Below are 23,882 nucleotides of genomic sequence, written 5' to 3' on the forward strand. Positions count from 1 at the left end.
CACCTTTTTGTTCCTGTAGTCTAAAGTGGCATAATGAGTTGCCAACCAATCCATCCCCAAAATCATATCGAAATCCATTACTGGTAGAGGAACCAAGTCTGCTGGGAGGATCTTTTCATCCACTACTACTGGGCTACCCAGAAAAACCATGTCTACATCTATGTTGTCACTAAGTGGGGTAGCTACAGATAAAGGGCATTCTAAAGTTGTAGGGTTTCTACCCAATCTCATGGCAAACACAGGGGAGACAAATGAGTGCGTAGCACCCGGATCTATCAAAACACGAGCCTCATAGGAACAGACTAGAAGAATACCTGCCACAACTGCATTGGAAGCTCGAGCATCCCGGGTGGGTCGGTGAAAACCCAAGCTTGACCCTACCCCGAGTGGCGTAATCGACATCGACTTCTACCTCTGACCGCCTCCAAATCCACGCCCCTTGTCCTCGGCCTGGCCATCGAATCGATCGCCGCCATGCTGGAAGCACCGGGATACAACTGACGAGGAACATTTGCAACAGAACCCTGTGACCCCATCTGTGGCTCACTAAACACGGGGCATTCCCTAGCAAAGTGACCTGGTTGGCCACACCTGAAGCATACTCCTGAACCCATTATACAAGGTCCTGAATGTCCTCTTCCACATTGTGCACAAGGTGCCAAGGAGGATCCTGAACCAGACCCAGAACTACTGTACTCGAATCGTGACCACCTTTGGATCCGCACTCAGTGCGAATCCTCAGGATTTGTGTCTAAAACCACTTCTCTTATTCCTGCTTCTTCCTCTGTAATTAGTTTGGCCACCACTATCTATGGTACCCATGTGGGGAACACCTGAAGAACCCTCTGCTCTATTTTTCTTTGCCCTTCCGCTGTCATCCACAGCATAGCTAATCTCAATCTGTCTGGCTTGATCAACTACCACATCAAAAGACTGATCAGACATCATGGCCAGGTTTGCATACCTCCTGTCCAGCCCCTTTAGGAATCTCTTCACCTTCATAGTTTCTGTAGCTACTGCTGTAGGGGCATACCTGCTCAATTCTAGAAATTCTGTAGCATACTCATCTACAGACCTGCCATTCTGTCTTAAGGCCTCAAAAGCCCACTGTTTTTGATCTCTGAAACTTTCTGGTACAAACCAGTTGATGAACAGTTCCACAAACTGAGTCCATAACAAACCCTCCATCCGAGGCGATATGTAATCATTCATCCATTGTCTTGGCATAGGCCCCATGACATGCTGCATACACTCTATAAGTCTTTTATCAGTCCACTGCAACTCTGTTCCTGCCTGTCTGTAGGAATCCAAAAACCGATATGCATCGTCTAACACATCATAAATACCAGGCACCAACTTCTTGAAATTGATTATCTATTTGTAAAGTTCCCTTCTTGGTGCGGTGGACTGCTGCTGCTGTGGAGGGTGGACCATATACTGTGCCATCATATCGATGGTTCTCTGCAACCCAGCTAGAGTAACTGCCATTGGATCCATGGGACCCTGTGCCATAAAAGACTGATCCTGAACTGGTGGCAGCTGCTCTTCTACTTGAGCAGCTCTAGGCCTCCTACCCCGCCTCCTTGGGGCAGGCGCCTCATCCTGTGCTGACACCTCGTCAGGCACATCTGGTTCTGGTGCAGTGGCAGCTCTCCTGCTTCTACGCATTTTCCTGAAATTCAGCAACATTAGCCCACAATATTTCAAACGGCGTGTTACACAACTTTATAGACTCATATTACACAAATTTATATGAAGCAGAAACTAGAAGCAAAGATGACAATGCAAGATGAATGTGGACCCTATTTTCCGCATGTGACTCATAGTAGACTCTTCCCAATACTTTAGACAAACATTCCCTAAGAATCTGGAGCCTAAGCTCTGATACCACATTTGTCACGACCCAACCTATGGGCCGGACCGGCACTAGGACCTGGGCCAGCCTAAAGCCCCCGAGGCCCGTAGTAAGCCTAACTATTCCTTAACCCAACTCTAAGGCCCATTTGGGCCCAATTTCAAGAATTTAACCGGACAGAGTCCGGCCATAAAATGGACCTTTCAACGGGGAGTTTTTGACTCACCCGACCTGTAAACACAATATATAATCAATTGGGGAGCTCAGCTCACCCTCCTCATACTCATAATAACATAAAAATAAATGGGAGCTCAACTCCCTCATCCAATCCATCAAACATGCATAAAATAATAAGTTTACAGGTCCAAAATACCAATTTATTTTACAGACCCAAATTAAATAAATGTTTCTAGCACATGCGAAAATTCTAGAGTTAACAGGTTTATACAAACATTAATGAACGACCTGCGAGGGAGAAAAGCAGGTTAACTTCAAAAATATTCTCCTGTGGCCTGGAAAAATATTGAACAGGAGTGAGCGTTCGACTCAGAGAGTAAAATATCAATTCTAACCATAATCTCTATAACTATCTGAAACTAATGCATCCTGTGAAGTGAAATGCAACATCAACAGTATTTTCACATCATAACAGCAACCTATACCTAGGACCTACCCAACCTGCAAAAGGGCTCAAAACACACTTCTATATTCACAATCCATATATCCACAACTCAATCACATCACACAGCCCCTCCTGGGCCCATCCAAACAGTCATCAATCACAATATGTGAATTTACAGTTTAGTCCTTATAATTGATCATTTTTGCAAAAACTGTCCAAATAAGTTCTAAAAATTCTAAAACTTTGCCCAGCGGTCCCTAGCAATATTACTAGGCTATTGCAAAAAGAATCATAATTTTCTGAGCTACCATGAATATTTTACGAATTTTTAATCCCATTTAAGCACTAGAAAATTACGAAAAAGTAAAGTTCGGGTTTACCTATGCCGATTCCGACTTCGAGGACGCGCTCGGGACGTCTGACAATGGTGAGGTAGCCAAAATCTCGATCCGATTTGGAGACTTTTCCGGTAGCCGGTCTGTTTGGCCAGAAATTCACAGACCCGGATAACTGTCGAATTTTCGCGAATTGAGGATACCTACACTAAGCCCACAACACGGGGGTTAGTACATAAATTTTATGGAATTTTCTAAGCTCATTTAATGCTCGAAAAAACACTGCGAAGTTCTGTGGGACCCACCGAAAAACGGTATCGAAAAAATTCAAAATTTATATCGCCTCGAAGCTCTCGACGCTCTGGTACTCTCGGTTTTCTCATGGGGTTCACGGTTTGCAAGAAATCTAGCCCAAAAGTCAAAATGGGCTAAAACTTCCCGAGCAAAAATTGGACAAACCGCTTAATGGATTTCGGTGTTTTTGGTATCTATGGAAAGCTCTCGACAAGTAGATGGATTTAGACATAAGACCAGGTCCGATTGGTGGCTGGATCGGCCGAATTTCGGCCGGGAAGACGAAGCGGCGCGCTTCAGCTTCGCGTCACTTCGGGCGCCATTTTCCGGCGTTCCAAGCAATGGCTGGCCGACTACTGGGATGGGCGCCATGAAATGGGTGGAGGTGGCGGCGCGGCAAGGGGAGGAGAGAGGAGAGAGAAAACGGGAGAGAGGGAGAGGGAGGAGGAAGAAAAAGAAGAAGACCGGTCCGATTCGACCGGTTCGATTCGGCCTGTTCGATTTAGGATACAAAATTTAAAATATTTTTACTCTGCCTTGGGACCAAAAACGAGGTCCAAAAATTCCGAAAAAATTTCAGAAAACTCAGAAAAATTCGTAGACTCCAAATATATTTTTAGTTTTGCCACGTGATTTTTAAATTAATTTTTAAAAATCATCGAAGTTTTATATTTTCGGAAAATCGAACCCGATTTCTAAAACCCTAAAAATTTCAAATAATTTCCAAAATTCAAATAAAATAAAATATCAATATTTACCCAAAATAATAAATTTAAAAATTAGGGGTGTTACAGTTAATTTTAAGTAATTTATTAAATAATTAAATACTTATTTTTAAATCAACTTATAAGTTAAAAAAAATACATTTTAAATCAAAAGTTAAGGAAGTAGTTAAGCCAAACACCCTCTTAGTCCCTCTATTAAATTTTCTAATCTCTAAATGAATTTTAATACTGGTCAAATTACTATTTACTCCCTATATTTTATTAAAACTAATTAGTTAGTTATTATATTTAAAAAAATATATTATTAAATGAAAATGAAAATTTTACTATATAGACATTAAATCTGAATTTACATGTAGTTTTTGAGCAATGTATAGGCCAGACTAGTATTTTCTATTTTCAAAATTCATGCCAAGAAATTCCATCTTGGATTGAGCAATATAACTTTTCTTTGCTTAAAGCATTATTCAATTTGAAAGTGTGGTGCTTACTTTATTCCCTAACTACAACATGTCTCTCAAATATCCTAATCTTTCCACGAGTTTGAAGGTGTAAATTCAGTTAGTTGATGCAAAATAAACAGTGTCCTTTCAGAATTAGAATCAGATGAGAAATCTGTCTCATCTTTTGTTGAATCAGACTGTCTAGCTAAAATGGCCATCTGTTGTGAGGGAGGATTAGGAAACATGTGCTGCTTATCTTTTTTTAGGTTTGGACTTATTTTCTTCCATTGATTTAGAAGAAGGGATGTAGGTTTGGACTTATTTTCTTCCATTGATTTAGAAGAAGGGATGCTTTGAGTAGATAAAGCAATAGATGAGGTAGGTTTCATGTACAGATTCGTATGCAGAGTTTTTCCATCCTAACCCTTTGTGAAAAAATGCAGATTTCTTTATTAAACTTTCTTCTAAGCTCAACGAAGATATTGATTCTACAAAAGCAATTTGCCCAGGATAAATTTAATTTTTTTTAAATGGGCATACCACGAAGGGGAGAGAGGTGCATGAAAGCTACCAACTTTGAATATTAAATTACGTTTTAATTCTTAATATTTTATAAAAGTAATAAATAAGTCTTTTTTTAATAATTTTTTAAGAATATTTCTCTAAAGATAATATTATAAAAAAATATTTTTAATGTTAGAATTATTGAATATTTGATTTTCAATTTTAGAGTGAAATTGAGAGGGTAAAAGAATGCATTGATATTATTTTTTCTTTTTTTTTTTTAATTGAATTTTTTATTATCATTGTAATTTTTTAAAAAGAAAATATAAATAAGAAAAGGTAAGAGAGGAAAAAAATGCAAAAATAAACTGTAAAGATAATCAAATTATAGCTTTTATAAACATTACAGGAAAAAATTATAAAAGGAAATAAGTTTAAATTAGCACCTCAATTTTTCATTGAAGTCTAAATATGCTCATTTTGAACATATGGGCTAAATTAACCCAAAACGTTTCATTTAAGATCAATCTAGTCCTTGCATAATAAAATATTATTTTTTAATAATAAAATATTATTTTTTTAATTTTATTTATTATATTTAATTTAAAAAATTGAAAAATTAAGAACATCATGAACGCCATATTTAATATTAGTCTAGATTCCTTAAATATGAACAGATTATGAGAGGGGAGTTGAGAGCAGATTGCGCGAGAAGGGAGTTGTAAAAGAGAGGAGATGGAGCTGGGTTAAGTGGGCTTATGTATAGGCGTGAGGATGATGGCAAGGCATCAATGGAGATAAATTTGCAGGATACGAAGGCTGTTGTGGGTTTTGTGGAAGATGATTTCTAGTGTTGTGAGAGTGAAGAATAAATAGGGGATGTGTTCTTCTCTCTGCATAATAGTAACAGATAGGGGATCCATTTTTGGTGTGAGGGAGAAATTGGAGGTTTGATAGGTTAAAGTTTCTGTCTTGTGGGTTTTATAAAGGCAAGAGATGTGTTTGATTTTGATGGTGTTCTTGAGTTCTAATTTGGGTTATAGCTTTTGATTTTCTGGGATTGGGTTGAGTTATAATTTTTAGTGTTCATGAGCTGCTGGATTTATTGTAGTGTTGTTCTCCATGTTCTTCGTGTTCTTTCAATTTTTTTATTTTTATTTTAATTAAAAATAATATTTTATTAATAAAAATATAATATTTTATTAAAATAAGACTAATTTAAACTCAAAAAAAAAGTTTAAGAATTAATTTACGCCAAAAGTTTAAAATGAGCATATTTGCACTTCAATGAAAAATGGAGGCACTGGTTTAATCTTATTTTTAATTATAAAATGATAAAATTCTCGAATAAATTAAATAAATAATATTTCAATTTATAAGTACATAATAATATAATTTTTAAATATTAATTTATAAAATAAAATTTTATAATTTTTAATTAAAGTAATATAAAATTTTATTAATATTTAATAATTAATTTTTAAATTATTTTTATTAATATGATATTTATTAAATTAAAAATTATATTTTTTTATTAATTTAATACATATTAAAAAAAATTTAATTATTTTTTATTTATCTTCAATCTTAATTATTTAAATTACAGTGACATTTCAGTAATTTAAAATTTATTTATCTGAATTTATTAATTTATAAAAATATAATTTTTTAATTTAAAAATATTAAATTAGTATAAATAATTTAAAAATTAAATATTAAAATTATAAAGATTTTATGATAATTAAATTAAAAATAAAAAGATTTTACGTTAAAAACTGGTAAAGCTCAGCTGGCTCACGGTAAGTGGCCTGCAATGTTTGGTTTTTTCGGTGCAAGATTAGCTTTGAAGAAGTGTTTCTCTGTTTGGCTCAAATGCCCAACTGGGTATTCTTCCTTTTCACTCATTGCTCATCATCAGATCCTTTTGGTCTACCATATCTTCTAATTTGAATGAGCACTCATTTATAATCTCATATCACATGAATTCATGTGGATTAACCCTAAAACCTTCTCAATCTATCTCTAAGAATAAGAAGTATGTTTTGAAACCGCTGAAAGACCCGACTCGGTATTAAGGTTTTTCAGGGAAAGTGGATTCACCAATTCCCACATCTCCAAAATAGTTAAGCATCGGCCCCATGTGCTTTTAGCGCAACCAGAAAAGACACTCTTGCCCAAGTTTGAGTTTCTGCTTTCTATAGGGGTTTCTAGATCAGGCCTTCCTATAATTGTTCCTAGGAATCCAGATTTGTTGACTGGAAGTGTAGAGCGGTGTCTGGCACCAAGTTATGAGATCCTTAAGTTTCTGATGAGAAGGTGGTCATGGCCGTGAAACGCATGAGACGAGCTTTTTCGCAAAACGGACTTTCAAACAATTTTTCGAACAATTTATCACTCTTAAGAGGGCTTGGAGTCTATCAATCTTCCATCTCTTACTTATATTTGCTGATGCAGAATTGTTGACAATGTTTTACATAACACTGCCAGACTTCATCATCATCATGAGAGTATCTTCAAAAAGGTGCTGAAACTGTACATTCATCTTGAATAGTAGTAGAGCAACCGAAAGGCAAGCAAGACGGATTCAAAGTCCCAGAATGTGACATTGATCATGCCCACTTAAGCATTACTGAATCGTACACTACACATTTATCTTGAATAGTAGTGGAGGCAACCGAAAGGCAAGCAAGACGGATTCAAAGTCCCAGAATGTGACATTGATCATGCCCACTTAAGCATTACTGAATCGTACACTACACATGTATCTTGAATAGTAGTGGAGCAACCAAGAAGAAAACATTCGAGAAGGTTAAGCAAATCGAATTTTAGCTTCAAGTGGTTCTCTAAGATGTTTTGAGCAACATTTGGACAAATTCTTTGCCTGAATTTGTAAAATATACAAATGCAAGATATGTTCATAACAATATAGTGTAGAACAAACTGTACCCCAAAAACATGGAATTAAGGGTAGAATGTCTAAAATGTCTTGAGGAAGAACCAAAATTTTAACAGGCAAATTCTTGACTCGCTCGATGCTTTACCGTTCATGCCTCAAGAAGAAGAATTAAGGTCAAAGCCTAAAGCTTAGCTAATTCACTTCGAAAATTTTGGTGAGTATCCTGCAATGTTTGGTTTTTACAGTTGAATATTAGCTTTGAATAAGAGTGTTTCTCTAGTCTCAAATGCCCAACTAGGTGTTATTCCTTATCACTCCTTATTCGTAATCTGATCCTTTTCATCTACTATATCTACTAATTTGATTGAGCATTTATAGCCTCAAATATCATAAATTCATGTGGACTGAGCCTAAAATCTGTTCAGCCTGTCTCTAAGAATACGAGAATATGTTTTGAAACCCCTGAAAAACCAGACTCAGTACTTGCTTCTTGGGGAATATGGATTCGGCAATTCCCACATCTCCAAATTTGTTAAGATCTGGCTATGGAGCCTTTAGCCATCTTAAAAAGACACTTTGCCCAAGTTTGAGATTCTGTGTTCTATAGGGATTACAAGATCAGGCCTTTCTATATATTTTTTTTTTCTAGGAATCCAGACTTGTTGGGTTGAAGTATAGGGCGATAACTGATCCTACATTGTATATCCTCAAAAGTATAGAGCGACATTTCTCTATCAGTCACCTATCATCCCTTGATTATGTGCTTAAAAGCCTTCAAGTTTGCAGAAGGGGTTAAGAGAGTTATCAAAATAGGATTTGATCCTTCAAAACAAACATTTGTTGGGCAATCCAAATTTTGCTTGGAATAACGCAGAAAACATGGGAACACAAAATGTGTATTGTGTTCAACCGTCGAAAAGCTTGATAAATGTGTCGTGAAGATTATCAAAGTGGGATAATCTCTAAAAAATAAATTTGTCTTAGCACAATAAGGCAGAACAGTTGAAAAGCCTTGCCAAAAGGGATCATCTTCTGGTGTTCCTGACCAGAATTGTACTGTTGAAGGGCCTGATCAAGGTGGAACTTCCTGTTTTTATCTTTAATGCTAAGGTCCTAAATTGCTTACTTAGTGATTGGGCACCAGGAACTGGTAGCTCAATTGATTGGTTGTTTTCAAGAGAAAATTATTATACTAGAAATAGGACTTGGTTTTGAGCACAGAGCAATTGTTATAAGATTTTAGTCCATTATGATAGAGTTAGGAGTGAATTTTAATTGTAAACAAACAAAATAGCTTGTATTGATAGTAATGGCAGGGATGCCCAGATTATAATTAGTTCTCAGTATCTCAAAGCTTTAGTAGTCTCTTGCTCTTCTCTGAATAGAACCAAACAAGAAAAGAAAATACAAAAAGGTGACAAGAGAAAGTGAGGAAATAAATGGTTGACAAGCAACCCAAGGAACAATTCCTGTGCTAGCAAAGTTTGCCCCAGCTCATAGCTGCCAAATAACAATAATCTTCTCTCTCTGTCTTTCCCTGCAGAAATTAGCCACTGAATCATTCCAGCTGTCCCCTTTTCCATTTGACTTCCTCCACAATTTCCTCCAACATATGACATACCAGCTCAACAATTCCAACTGTAACATTCAAAAGAAGCTTCTCCACATTCCATTGCTCTTCCATCCATATCCCTATCACATTATTTCCTCTGAAATTCTTCTGTATTATTGTATGTGGCAAAATCATTGATATATGAGTGGTTCTGCTGATGGTAGTTACCGTTGATTTGTTCAATCTAAGGAATTTTCTTTTCAATATATGAGTGGTTTTGGCTTTGATGATAAATCTTAAATTCTTGGATAGGAAATATATAGCATGCAGCACGTCAATCTTAAACCCATGGATTTCTATTTGTTGATGCTTTCTATTTGATTCTTTTAATGTCTTTCTTTAGTGAATCGGCAAGGCTTGAATGAGTAATATTGATAACTTACTTCTCGTTTTTTTTTTTTTATGACCTTAGAAAACTCTTTTTTTTTTTATATATATATATGGTTTAACGGAGATTTAGTAAAGAAACTGAGGAAGTGATCTTTTATTATCATATTGATACCTTATCTCTATCTTGCTATAAATTGAGGTAACATTATAAGTTGATTGATTGTTACTGTAAACTGAATTGTATCTATTCAATTGAAGTGCTGAGGTCTTGTTGATGGGAGTCATCCCCAGATAGTCCTGGCCACAGGTAATTTCTCAATTCCCAATACTAGGTAGGGGAGATTAGTGCTTGGTTATTATCGAAAACTAAATTGAATCCATTTATTTTAATTTTTGGTTCAGTTATTTAGTTTATATAATTTCGTTTGGTATAAGCACGATGCCCAAAAGAGCACATTTATGGTATAAGCACAGCAAAATCTGCTTCAGCAAGACCTGAGGTGTGCATCAAGTATCTTTTAATGACAATTTAGACAATTGCAAACAAATCAAAGTGTAATCTCATTAAATTTACCCTTTAATTGATTTGAAAGGGCCAATCCGCATCTCAGCAAAATGTGCCAACAAGTACTGACATAGGAATGGGTCAAAAGAAAATTTCAATTATGGTATCAAGGAAGCAGACCTGCAAGAGAAAAAGCTATGGTATTTTCTATGACAACAAAACAGTATCTGTCACTCAATGCAAGGGTTTATAATTTGTATTTGATTTAACTCATGGATGATTAAATTATCATGCTGATATTGTTTGTGTAGGAATTGACCAGTAGCCTAGAGTTGCTTGTGAAAGGCTCACGACAAGTGCTAATCCCATCCCTGAGACCAGCAAAGGGAAGTTGGAAAATGAAGGCTCCACCAACCAATGTCGGTAACTCCCAAGCATGGAAATATAAACACCATGATTGCAATGGAAAGGCAAAGAAGCTGTGACCGGAAGGCAATTGCAGGAGGAGCAGTAGAGGAAGGTGAGCAATCTCAACAAGACTGAATCATATGAAATTCCACACTCAACTCCAAAAGGAGATAGCACCCAAGCTGAGGTGATTCAGTGTTCACAATAAGATGATGCCATTCATGTTACATCCGCTATAGCTGAAAAGAAAGGGCCAAGCAAGTACAACCTCCAAAGAAACCTAAAATCTGAATACCTTGATCAGTCCTCACATCTGCTTGCAGATACTGTATTTTTGTGTTATGGAATGAATTATGGAATTGTATTAAAAGTTTGGATATTTTGAGGCCCTTTCTGGTTTTAGAACTTAATGTGTATGGATAGGAAGAATTACAAAAGGGCATAGACATCCTAGTTAAAGTCATATATTTAATGTCACATTGGTTAGCTGACATTGTGACAAACTATAGCTTTTCATATGAGCAATTGCAATCGATTTCTTTGATCTGCTTCGTTTGTGGTTTTTCTCTGTGCTTCTATGTAGGTGTGGCTCCAACTGTTGTTTTGGCTTAAGGTCCGGTGATGTCTGCGTGGGTCAAGCTCTGTGCAGTTGGGGGTTTTTCTTTGCTCGTCGGGTTTGGAGGTCTGGTTTCTCCGGGGATGTTACCTGCGCCTCTAGAAGCGCCCAGCCTTCAATGTTTAAAAGAGATTGAGACCGCCTAGTGCTCTGCCTCACCTCCCCGATGAGTTTCTGAGTTCTGTGCCTGGTTGTTGAATGAGTTGAGGATGAGGATGACTTTTGCTATCAGGTGTTCTTGGCCGAGTTTGTTACTGATATACTAGGTAGGCTTCCTTTGCTCGTGCTTCTTTTTCAGCTTTGTCGTCCCATGTCAGGCTGCGTGATGCAGCGATGATGGTGGAGGGAAATCTCTACTCTACCGGGTCTGGATTCGGGTCTACCACCAATCTCTAGGATTTCTCTGGGTTGTGGGCCGTCCTTCTGTACTGAAATACAATTCAACAGTTGGGATCATAATAACAAAAAGGATTATGGATACATAACACAAATTGCTTCGCATATTGACAAATTCTGCATTACCGCCCTAACTTTAAATAGTTCAGGAGAATTGACCAATCTATTTCACTAAATCAAGCTGATTCACATGACATTCCCATTGCAAAAGTGCCCAAAATGTAACTACTTCAACCCATCTTCTTCATATCAGTAAAACGTACTACAATCTAATAAGTTCTTGATAAAATTAATTATTTAATTTTTATATTTTAAAAAATATATTATTTAGTTTATATATTTTAATTTTTTAAAATTTTTTATTCCTTCTATTAAATTTTTTTATTAGTCAAAGAATTTTAATATCAGTCAAATTACTATTTAATACCTTTATTTTAATAAAGTTAATTACTTAGTCCTTATATTATGAAAAATACTATTATCTATTTTCTTTATTTTAATGAAACTAATTATTTAATTCTTATATTTTTAAAAACACAATCTTTTGAAAAAACATATTCTTCAATGGAAATGAAATTTTTTGCTATATTAACTAAATTTGAATTTGTATTTTTTTCTAATTATTCAAGCATTTTCATTCTATTCCATAGCTATCATTTTTGTTGTTTTTTCGATTGGGAAACAATTTCCTTGGATCATTTTCTTAATTATTAGGAGATTTAGAGGAATTGATTAACTTTTTTGCATAGGTAGTTTATATCATTTTCTATTAAAAGATTAAAAAAAAAATAACTAGAGGAATTAAAGAGTTAAGGGGATTACAGAGATTAACTAATATGTTTTTCAAAATATAGAGATAAACTAACTAATTTTACTAAAATAAAAGATTAAATAGTAATTTGACTGATATTACTAATGAAAAAATTAACATGGGACTAAACAATATAATAAACTAAAAATAAAGAGACTAAATAATATATTTTTCAAAATATAAATGCTAAATAATAAATTTTATTAAAATATATGGACTGAATAATAATTTTTCTAATAAAAACATTATGGAAATAAGATCAATTTGCCCCTATACTTTTTAGGAATGTCCAATTTAGTCCATTTTTAACTTTTAGTCTAATTTAACCTTTCTACTTTTGGTTTAAGCTCAAATTGAACCAATATACAATTCACGCACCATTTGGCACGTGAGTTACATTTTTTTTTTTTTTTGAAATAAGCTTAATTTGCCTCATGTACCTTTTAAAGATGTCCAATTTAGCCCTTTTACTTTTGATTTAAGTTCAAATGAGCCCATTTTATCATTTTCTAATATTAAAATGTTATTTTTTTATAATTAATTAAAATAAATAATAAAAATAATATTGTTTAATATTAATAATTAAAACTAAAGTATAAAAAATATAAAAAATTTATTTTTTTATATGTTAATTAATTAATTAAAAAAAATTAATTAAATTGAAAGATAATAAAAAAATATTTCTATTTTCATATAATTAATTTAAAATTAAAATTATGATTATAACTAATTTTAATTATTTAAAATAAAAAATATTATTCTATATTTTATTTTCTTAATTAAAATTAGAAAATTATAATAAAATGAAATTAAAAATATAAAATATTATGTTTCCCATATTATTAATTAATACTAAAAATTAAAATATACAAAAATTAACTAATTATAATTATTTAATTAACATTAAAAAATGATTATTTTTCAATTTAGTTAATTTATTTTTAATTAAATAATGAAAATATAAAAATAATATTTTTTTCATGCTTTCATTTTATTTATTAATATTAAATAATATTATTTTTATTATTTAATTTAATTAATTATAAAAAATAAAAATAACATTTTAATATTAAAAAATAAAAAGGGGCTAATTTGAACTTAAACCAAATATAAAAGGGCTAAATTAGACTCAAAAGTTGAAAATAGGTTAAATTGGACATCCCTAAAAAGTACAAAGGGCAAATTGAGCTTATTTCAGCGCATATATCAATTGGGCCAATTTGAACGTAAATCAAAAGTAAAAAAGTTAAATTAGACAAAAACTAAAAAATGAGCTAAATTAGACATTCCTAAAAAGTAAAAGGGGCAAATTGAACTTATTTCCAAAACATTACTCTATGTCTAGCAAAGAAATAAGTGAGTAAAATAGGTATGAAATCGTCATGTTGCAAAAACCATGAATTTTTTTTACTAAAAAAAGCCCCCCTTGCAAGCATCTTAGATGGCAAATAGTAAATATAACACCCATATGTTCAGTAGTTCCGTACATTTCACTGTTTTGGTAATCAGTGTCTGCCCAGACAGTTGGAATGTGTAAAATCATATTTAAGTCACTAAGAAAAACCACAAACAAAAATTAATAGCAATTACATAAAGGTTAAATGCAAATGAAGAAAACAAGGCATAATGGGTTAAATGAGCCAAGGCCACAGCGATGGGTGACCGAACCGGGAAGTGACTGCGAGGTCAGTCGTTGTCCTATTTTCGAGTGGGACTTTGTGACACCCCAGGCCTTGTGATAATTGTGAAGTTAGTGGAAATGAGAGAATTCCAAAAAAGAGTTGGGAACAAGGTCAAATGATTGAACCAGGGTTCAGAAAATAATTAAATGCTATTGGAGAAACGGATCAGACTGGTAAGGGGCAATTTGGTCAATTCACCCTTAGAGGTGACTTTTGGCCTAAATGTCCAATAAAATGTAGGAAATTAAAATATTGAAAATTAAATTCAAAGAGAAGAGGTGAGGGAAAGAAAAAGAAAAATTCAAAAATAAAAAGCTTTATGACATCACCCATTAGGCAAGCATGATGCAATAAAGAAATTATTAATTAATTATACTATTTTGAGATAATTAAAAAGGGATAAAAACAAAATTAAAAAGAAGACAATTAGTCATCTTCTTCCTACATCTATGCCATCCCTCTCTCTCTTGAAATTTCTCTCAAAATTCCTCCATAGGCAAGCTTGATCAAGCTTCCAAACTCCCAACTTAACCCTAAATTCCATAAATTCTCCACTAAAAACCCTTAACTAGACTTTGGTAAGAAAGATTAGAGAAAGAAAATCAAGGAAAGAAGTGGAAATTAAGAAGAGTGAAAGCTCCACATAAGGTAAGTTAATTTAATCCTTTCCTTTAGTATAAGTGTTTTAATTGAGTAGTTAATTGAGGAAATTATGTAAAGAAAAGTGAGAAATCAAACATGTATGGGACCTAAGGAAATTCGGCCACCTTGAGTATGTGTAGGGTTTGATGGATTTTGATGAAATTAAAAGTGTATTCAAGTTTAATTTAGTATGTGAATGTGTTGTATATACTTTGATTTCATGATTTAAAGCCATTGGAAATTAAGGTTCTTGACATTAGGGAAATTGATGAATTGATGTCAATTGACTGAATTGATGTCAATTGACTGAATTGATGTCAATTGACTAAATTGATGTTTAAAGTGGTCAATTGGTGTGTTTGGGAGTGCATGTGAATGCATGAATTGGACTTAGGGTTGAATGTGATGCTGCCCCAATCTGGGTAGTTTGACCTTGGTCCACTTAGGTGGCCATAAATTGAATTCTGTTGCTCCAATTGGTGTGAGGCTAATTGGAGATGAAAATAGGGTCATAATGCAACAATTTTGATGAAGAAACCTTACCCGAAAATTGAATACAAATTAGAGTAAAATTAGGTCAAATCCGGATTAGATACACTGCCACTGTACAAAACTGACCATATGAATAGTACATATTCAAATAGTCATAACTTGGTCTAGGATGGTCCAAATGACCTGAATTTTATATTAATGGAAAGCTTAGACATAGCACTACAACTTTCATGAAAAACACACCCAAATTCTGATCATAACCCTTCCGAAAAGCTAGCCAAATTCAAGATACCAAAACTGTCAAACCAAAATGGTACCCAGAATTCTGGGTTTGGACCCAATCTGGCCAACCACTTTAGAAATAGCATAACTTGAGCTACAAAACTCCAAATGGAGAGATTCAAAAAAGGAATTAAAGCTAAGAAATTAAGGAACAACTTTGATGAAGGAAAGTTGGCCAAATTCCCACTGTAGGAAGACCAATAGAACAGTACAAGCAAGTGACCCAAAACTGAATTTTTGAAGTTTCACTTAGGAAGATTAGAAATTCAATTGGCAATCAATGCCAACATAATTGTGACCCAAAATGTGGTATGTGGGTGCAATTAGAATTAACAAACCTATTTAGTATGAAAAAGTCAATATTTTGACCAATTGGTCAAATGAATAGTAACTATAAACACACCACATACAAAGAACTCCACACTTAGGGGAAAATTATAAGGGAAATTTAGTATGCATATATTTAGTGTTGGATTAATTATAGAAATGAGTTGAACGAATATTGAAACACTTTAAATTGTGTGTTTCGATAGAAAAAGAGACCGGAACAGATAGGAAAAACGTGAGTCAAGGCAGAGAGGCGACTCATACGAGGTTTGTGCACAATAAATTTTGATTTATTGTTTTCTATTTGAAAACTTATTTAGATGTGCATTGTGATCAATTTGTATTATTTATGGTTTCGAGAAATGCTGTGTTGCCTACTTGTGAATTGAAATTCGAAATGAAAATTTGCTTAGTGTTTGTATGAAATGTTTGAATAACTTGATTTTGAATTGATTTTGGATTCACACTTAGCATGACAGTATCATTGTATTCCTCCTCCATTTATGGGGTTGAGATAGATTATATTCCTCCCTCTCTGGCTTGCCAGTTGAGGTTGAGATTGAATGAGTACTCATATAGCTAGCTAGCCACCTCCCTCATTGATTTCGATTAGTGGGGTTGAGATTACTTTGTCGTGGTGTACCACACGGCATTGATTGGAAATTTTGTGTCATGACCTAAGTTGTGTATGGATTGGCAACACTGTGATTTATAATTATTTTGATAAAATGGTATTACAAAAATTGACATCAATTTCATAAAATGTTATTGTGAAAGGGATTTAAAAATGTGTTTATCGATGTATGCTTTATTTTCAGCAACTTTAAATTTTTATTGTGTACCACTGAGTAAAATTACTTAGCGATAGCTTTTTATTGCTGTCGCAGATAGGGGAAAGGACAAAGTAGCAGAGTGAGCTGCTCTAGTGAAAGAGATCACTTTTGAGAATTTTTGTATGGGTATATTGTTTATACCCTTGTAATTACTTTTGATGTAATTATTTATGTTCATATGTATCTTTAAAATTAGTCGAGCAGATGTACAATTAAATTGTAATATTATTATTTTTGTTTTCTTTTTGGTAAAATTATGACTTTTGTATGTATATATTTTGAATGAAATGAAGTTCATGTTATTTGAAAAATGTGTTGAATTGAGAATTGGTGAACTTTGGGATTGATTGGAAACTGTGTTGAAATTATGTTGAGTTGAGAAATGTTGTAATTGAAAATGAGAAAAATATATTGAAATTGCTTTCTTTTCAGGTCTTTGAAGAACTGTTTTCTCAAAATACAGCCAGCACTCTGCCGAAATTTTTATAAAATTTGTGAAAAATTTTCAAAAAGTCAAAATAACCAAAATTTTTATACATAATATAATTTGAACTTTAAGACCTCTTAACAATGGGCTAACACCACTATACAATTTAAAATGAATTGAAATGGTTTAAAATCCCTTGTAGTGTATTTAATGAGTTATCGGTAGACGAAGTTCGGTAATTCCTTAGGTATACTACGGGATCATGTTATGTCTTACGGATGGGGTAAGGTGTGGCATATTTTAGTGGTATCAGAGCTGTGTTTTGAATGAGTTTTGACTATGAATTTGAAGTATTTCTTTGATTAGTACAACTACTCAAGTGTCCTTAATTGATACATATGACGCATTACATCATGAATATGAACTAATGGAGATAATCCTCCTTGTGTTTGTTGTCAGGGAGTAGATAATCTCTGCAAAGTGAAATGGAAGAAGGGGATCATTCTGTTGAACAGTCTGTTGAGGCTGAGGCACCGGGGGAAGCCCCAGCTCTCCAGAATGTGAGTGGGTCAGCCACTCCAGCTCCTCCAATGCCGCAGTTTCCTGCTGAGATCGCTAGAGGCAGAGCAATGGATTGAAAGAATGGAACGGGTATTCAAGAAGTTACATTTGAGTATTCAGTTTCTTTACTGCAAGGGGATGCTTATAAATGGTGGAAAACCATCCCTCACAGCTTAGTTGAGCCTCCAGTCCTCACATGGTCTGATTTTCTGAGGGAATTTTGACAGAAATGGGTCCCCGACACGTATGTTGACATAAAGTTGCAAGAGTTTTTGAGTCTGAAGCAAGGGGACAAAACAGTAGCAGAGTATGAGAGAGACTTCTCCAGGCTTAGTCACTAAGCTGGAAGCCTGCTTACCACTACCAGAGATTGGTGTAAATGTTTTGAGATCGGGTTAAGGCCTAATTTGAGAATGCAAGTAGTGGGGTTCCGACACTAGAATTTCTCAGAGCTAATCTCACAAGCCCTGGAACTAGAGAGGATTGAAATGGAAGGGGCACCTAAAAAGGGTTCAGAAGAGAAAGAGAAAAGTGGGAAGGCTACTGGTCAAGCTCCTAATAGTGGATTAGGAAAGAGGAAGTACTTTGGGGGATCCAGTTCACACAAGTCTGGTATAGGCAGATCTTCTGGACAGAGACCACCCCGATCTGGTCAGCAGACCCAGCAGACACCTAGAGGTGCACTATTGGTCCTTCTATGTGAGACATATGGTAGAACACACAGTGGAGTATGCTATAGAGCCATAGGAGCATGTTTTAACTGTGGAGGGATCGATCATTTTGCTAAGGATTATACAAGTGCACACGGTTTTGGACCATCTGCTACATCAGAGGGATCAGCCCAAGCTTCTACACCAAGGAGTTCACCAACAGTTAGCAGAGGCAGAGGCAGAGGTAGGGGTAGTACACCTGGAAGTCAGAGTACTGTGAACCAGCCAGAACGAGGTGGTATTTCAGCCAGAGTGTACACTATGAAACAGAGAGAAGAGGCTGAAACTTCTGACATTATTGTTGGTACTTTCTCAATCTTTCATCAAGATGTATATGTTTTGTTTGACCCGGGGTTTACACATTTATATGTTAGTGTTAGCATTGCTTGTTTGACTATGGTTTCTTATGTGAAAATGGATTTTGAGGTGTTAGTGACTAGTCCTTTAGGACAAGAGGTTAGGGTAAATAGAATGTACAAGGATTATCCTTTGGTGATCCAAAGACATACTTTTCTATCTGATTTGATAGAAATGCCCTTCAGTGATTATGATATTATTTTGGGCATGGATTAGTTAACCAGACATCACACCATGATTGATTGTAGATTGAAGACAGTCACTTTTGGTCTCCCTCAGTATAGTGATGTGATAATACATGGGGAGAGGCAGTTGTTACCATCAAATATTATTTCAGCTACACTAGCTAGAAAAATAATCAGAAAGGGATGTGAAGCTTACTTGGCCCATGTGATAGACACCTAAGTTGGGAGTCCAGCATTGAGGGACATTCCTACAGTATGCGACTTTCCGGATGTGTTTCCTGAAGAATTGCCAGGATTACCTCTGGAAAGAAAAGTACAGTTTGAAATAGAAGTTATGCCTGGTGTGGACCCAATCTCTATTACTCCATACAGAATGGATCCTGCTGAACTAAAGGAGTTGAAGGTGCAGTTGCAAGAATTACTGGATAAGGGCTTCATTCGCCCTAGTGTTTCACCTTGGGGAGCGCCAGTGTTGTTTGTTAAAAAGAAAAATGGCACTCTTCGTCTGTGTATTGACTACTGACAGTTGAATAAGGTGACAATAAAGAACAAACATCCGTTACCCCGCATAGATAGTTTGTTTGATTAATTGAAGGGTGCAACTGTCTTCTCTAAAATTGATTTAAGATCAAGCTATTATCAGTTGAAGGTGCAAGAGCAGAGCATTCCAAAAACTGCTTTTAGAACTCAATATGGCTATTATGAGTTTCTGGTTATGCCATTCGGGTTAACCAATTCTCCAGCTGCTTTTATGGACCTGATGAATACTATCTTTAGGCTATATTTAGATCAGTTTATTGTGGTATTTATTGATGATATTTTGGTGTATTCGAAGAATGCAGAGCAGCACGATAGGCACCTGAAGATTGTTCTACAAACCCTAAGGGAGAAACAGCTATATGCTAAATTATAGAAGTGTGAATTTTGGCTGAAGGAAATCTCTTTCTTAGGGCATATTATGTCAGCTAAAGGGATTAAGGTAGATCCTAGCAAGGTAGAAGCTATCCTTAATTGGAAGCCACCCAGGAATGTTACAGAAGTTCGCAGTTTTCTGGGTTTAGCTGGATACTACTGCCGGTTTGTTAAGGGATTTTCTATATTGGCTTCTCCACTGACTAAGCTACTTCGGAAGGATATAAAATTTCAGTGGACTGATAAATGCTAGCAGAGCTTTGATGAGTTGAAGAGATGTTTGTGTAACACCCTCCCGGTAGCAACTTAAATGATCGTTTATTAGGATCGTGTCGGTCCGGACAGCTAGAACATTCGGAAAAATATTTAAACTAAAGTCAGGAACCATAATTAACTCAAATATTAATAAGAAAAATTTAGTAAAAATTTTAGAAATAAAATGCAACTAAGTCAAATGAGCCGGTGCCCAAGCGATGGGTAACCAGAGGTAAGTTGCGGTTCTCGCAACGAGGAGCCCTAGACCCGGGAAAAAATTCATAAAATAATTTTTGGGACTCCAGAGAAGGGTCATTGAGGTTCCTATGGCATTAAAATGCCAAGAAAATAGTTAGAAAAATTTTTCAATCGGTATAGACAATTTTGACCCGTTAAGCCAAACGGAGGGCATTTTGGTCATTTCGCCTTCAGAGGTGATTTTTGGCCGACTTGTCCAGTTGAGTAAATAATTAATATGACATAAAATATGAAGAAACATTACTAAAAATTAAATTGGAAATGAGTAGTGGATAAAAGAAAAGGAAAATGAAATAAAAAGCAATTTATGACATCTTGATGATGTCATTTAAAAGCCATAACCAATCACAATTAAGTAACCATTTGACTAATTAATAAAAGAGATAAATAAAGACCAAGGAAGACCAAAAACAAGCAGCCATCTTCTTCTTCAAAACGTGATCCTCTCCTCCATAACCCTCCATGGAAGTTTTCTTTAATTACTTCCATTTTCCCATGAATTTGCACTATAAAACCCTAAGTCCCTTCACTAAAAGCTTGTCTCTACCTCTTGGGAAGTGTTTGGCAGCCTAGAAAGTGAAGGAAAGTGAAGTTTTAGCTTGAAAAATTCTGCCCTACAAGAGGTTAGTGCTATACTTTCACTCTCACTCCTTTAATCCTTGTTAGAGCATCATTTTAAGTTAAGAAATTGTGAGAAAATGAAGTAAATTATATATGTTAGGGCATCTTCAAATTTTTGGCAGCCCTAAGGAAGGATGAGTTTGATTGTTTTGATGAATTTAGAGTGGATAGAAATGATGTTTAAGGTATGAATATGCATGGATGTAGAACTAGTGTGCTAATTGAGGTTTATAGGTAAATTGAATTGGACATTAGGGTTTTGAGAAGTAAAAATTTACTTGACTTATCAAACTGTTAAAGAACACTCTAATGGTCAATAAGTGACCATTTTAGGTAAGTTGACCACAATTTGGACTGAAAAATAATATGGCAAAGTGAAGGTGCAAGCTGCCCTAAAGACAGCAGCAATGGACTGAAATTTCAGTCCAATTACACAGCCATAACTTTGGCTGTGTTGGTCCAATTGGTGTTTGGCCAATTGGACATGAAACTAGGCTTATAATGGCACATTTTTGCTGAAGAAACCATGCCCAAAAGACCAAAGCAAGAGGACCAAAACTTGGTCCCAATCCAGATACCCTGCAACTGATTCTGCAGAATTGACCAAATGAACAGTAACTGTTCATTTGGCCATAACTCACTGTAGATATGGTCAATTGACCTGACATTTTTACAGCAACAAGTTAAGACATATACAAACAACTTTCATGAAGGAACCTACCCCAAATTATGGCCAGAACCTAACCCAAATGGCAGTGGCAGTCACTGTTCATGTTACTGTAGATATGGTAATTTCTGCAGAATGGTAATCCGGCCAGCTGTGGTTTTTGGACCATAACTGGAGCTACAAAACTCCAAATGGAGTGATTCAAAAAAGGAAATTCAACTAGACAAAATAAGGAACAACTTTCATGTTTGCCATTTCTTCAAATTCCCACTGTAACAGTGCTTAATAGAACAGTAAACTTAGGCTTCAAAAACTGAAATTTCTGCCCTCTTGGTTTTAAGTTAGAAATGGTAATGGTGACCAATTCTAACAAGTTTTAAATGCAAAATGTGGTATGTTGGGAATGCCAAAACCAATGTACATAATTTCTACCTAAAAGTCAACATTTTTGTTGACCAAAGAGGTAAATAGTGACACCAAAACTTGAAATTCAAAATTTGAAATTAGAAATGCATCTAGGGGACTTTAAATTGCAATTGGCAATTAATACTAGCAAATATAAAACTCAAAATGTGGGATCTTGGTGTAATTAGAATTTATATATCCATTAAGTATAAAAAGTCAACATTTTGGTTGACTAGTAAGGTGAATAGTAATCAAAATAATTAGCAAATTAAGATGAAGACCTAGAACCAATTCTAAGCTTAAATGCTTAGAATGGTATGACAAATGTGAACTATGCATCTTAGCCCAAATTGTTAAAAAGGGAATTAAGAGCATAAATTTGAAATCCATGAAATTTTCATGGATTACTTGAAACATGAAAAATAAGTCACCTAATTGATGTGAATAGATAGTTAGGGCTTATATGCCCATCACAAATGGAATTCATAAAATATTAATAACTCAACTTGAAATATAAAATTTGTGACTACATAAGTAGATTCTTAAATGTATAAATGAGAAAGGAAAAATGTTTTGAATATAATGGTACATGTGAACCATTGTTTAGAAGTGTGATTAATATGAATAACATAATGAATGAATAAATGAACCATATTAATGTATGAATGAGACATTAGTTCTCATTATTGTAGAGAGGAGAAGTATTTTGAGTACAATGGTAAAAAAAGGGATAATTGATGTGAATTGTGATCATATAAATGATCAAATGAATGTATGAATTATAATTGAAATTTATCATGAAATAATGAATTCATAAAACACAATGTATTAATATTTAATGATATTATGTGCCCTTGTATTGCCTAGACACGTGTGTCAGATTGGATAGATTGGCATGCCAATAGGGTATTGTTTTAGCAGTACTGCGAAAGGCTTTATGCCTGTATTCATGGCTTTATGCCAACATTCATGGCTTTTATGCCCGTATTCATGGCTTTTATGCCCGATTATGTGATATCATGGCTTTTTAGCCATACTGACTGCATACGTGGTTGACGTTCTGCGTCCCATGGTATGACGGCCCGAGGCAACGCGTGTCGGTGCCAACGACACATTATCGATTTAGTCAGCCTGTCGTAGGTTACTTGGGCAGTGTAATTTATTGAAATAAATTAAGACTATTGGTAATTAAAAATATTGGAAATCAAATAAATGAGTTAATAAGACTTCACAAGAATTAGTTAGAATTATGAAATAATCTGAGACAACCTAGCAAGTATAGAGAAAATGCTAAAAGATTAGCAAAGAAAATTACAACATAAATAAATATTGCAAATGAGCTTATATAACAATATAAGCATAAATTTATTATTTTCAGATCATTTTTCTTTGTATATTTTATTTTCTTGTTATATTATTGCACCACTAAGCAGCAATGCTTAGCGCGATGGATTTGTTTCCTTCGCAGTAATCAAGTTGGAACCCAATGGACGTTTGGTAGGGAATTTTGGGAGTTTTGATCTGGTGAAGTGTCAAAGTATTCAAGGTTGTCACCTCCTCAGCAATGCATGTAGATAGGGCCCATATAGATCATATTTTGTATTTTGTATTTTGTATAAAATGCTAGATATTGTATTATGATGTAAATTATGAAATTATGTAAATTAAGGAAATTTGAAAATTTTGCTTATGTAATTTGAGAATATTTACATATGAATTGAATGTGAATGGAAATGTATGGAAATGATTATGAAATTGAAATGATTGATGAGATCATTATGATTAGCAAGAATAAGACCCTATTTTGAAAATATTGTTGAATTGAATTTCAAACAAATGAATAGTAAAATACGTCAACCGTAATAAAATAGGAAGCTCCATTGGTTTCTCCACAAAAATAATTAATATTAAAAT

The 23,882-nt window shown here is 34.5% G+C and overlaps 1 long non-coding RNA gene across 4 annotated transcripts; it reads left to right on the forward strand.

Annotated features, from left to right (window-relative positions):
- Positions 1 to 7,454: 7,454 nt before the first annotated feature.
- On the forward strand, positions 7,455 to 11,047 carry LOC110631462 (uncharacterized). Of its 4 annotated transcripts, XR_009149468.1 has the most exons (5): positions 7,455 to 7,888; positions 9,875 to 9,923; positions 10,019 to 10,116; positions 10,210 to 10,321; positions 10,433 to 11,047. It is a non-coding gene; the product is annotated as an uncharacterized LOC110631462 (long non-coding RNA). The 4 variants fall into 4 exon arrangements; XR_009149469.1 differs by having other exon boundaries at positions 7,455 to 9,923; XR_009149467.1 differs by having other exon boundaries at positions 9,875 to 10,116.
- Positions 11,048 to 23,882: the final 12,835 nt, after the last annotated feature.

Source organism: Hevea brasiliensis, chromosome 6 (genome assembly GCF_030052815.1).
Source record: "Hevea brasiliensis isolate MT/VB/25A 57/8 chromosome 6, ASM3005281v1, whole genome shotgun sequence".
Taxonomy (NCBI): Eukaryota; Viridiplantae; Streptophyta; class Magnoliopsida; order Malpighiales; family Euphorbiaceae; genus Hevea; species Hevea brasiliensis.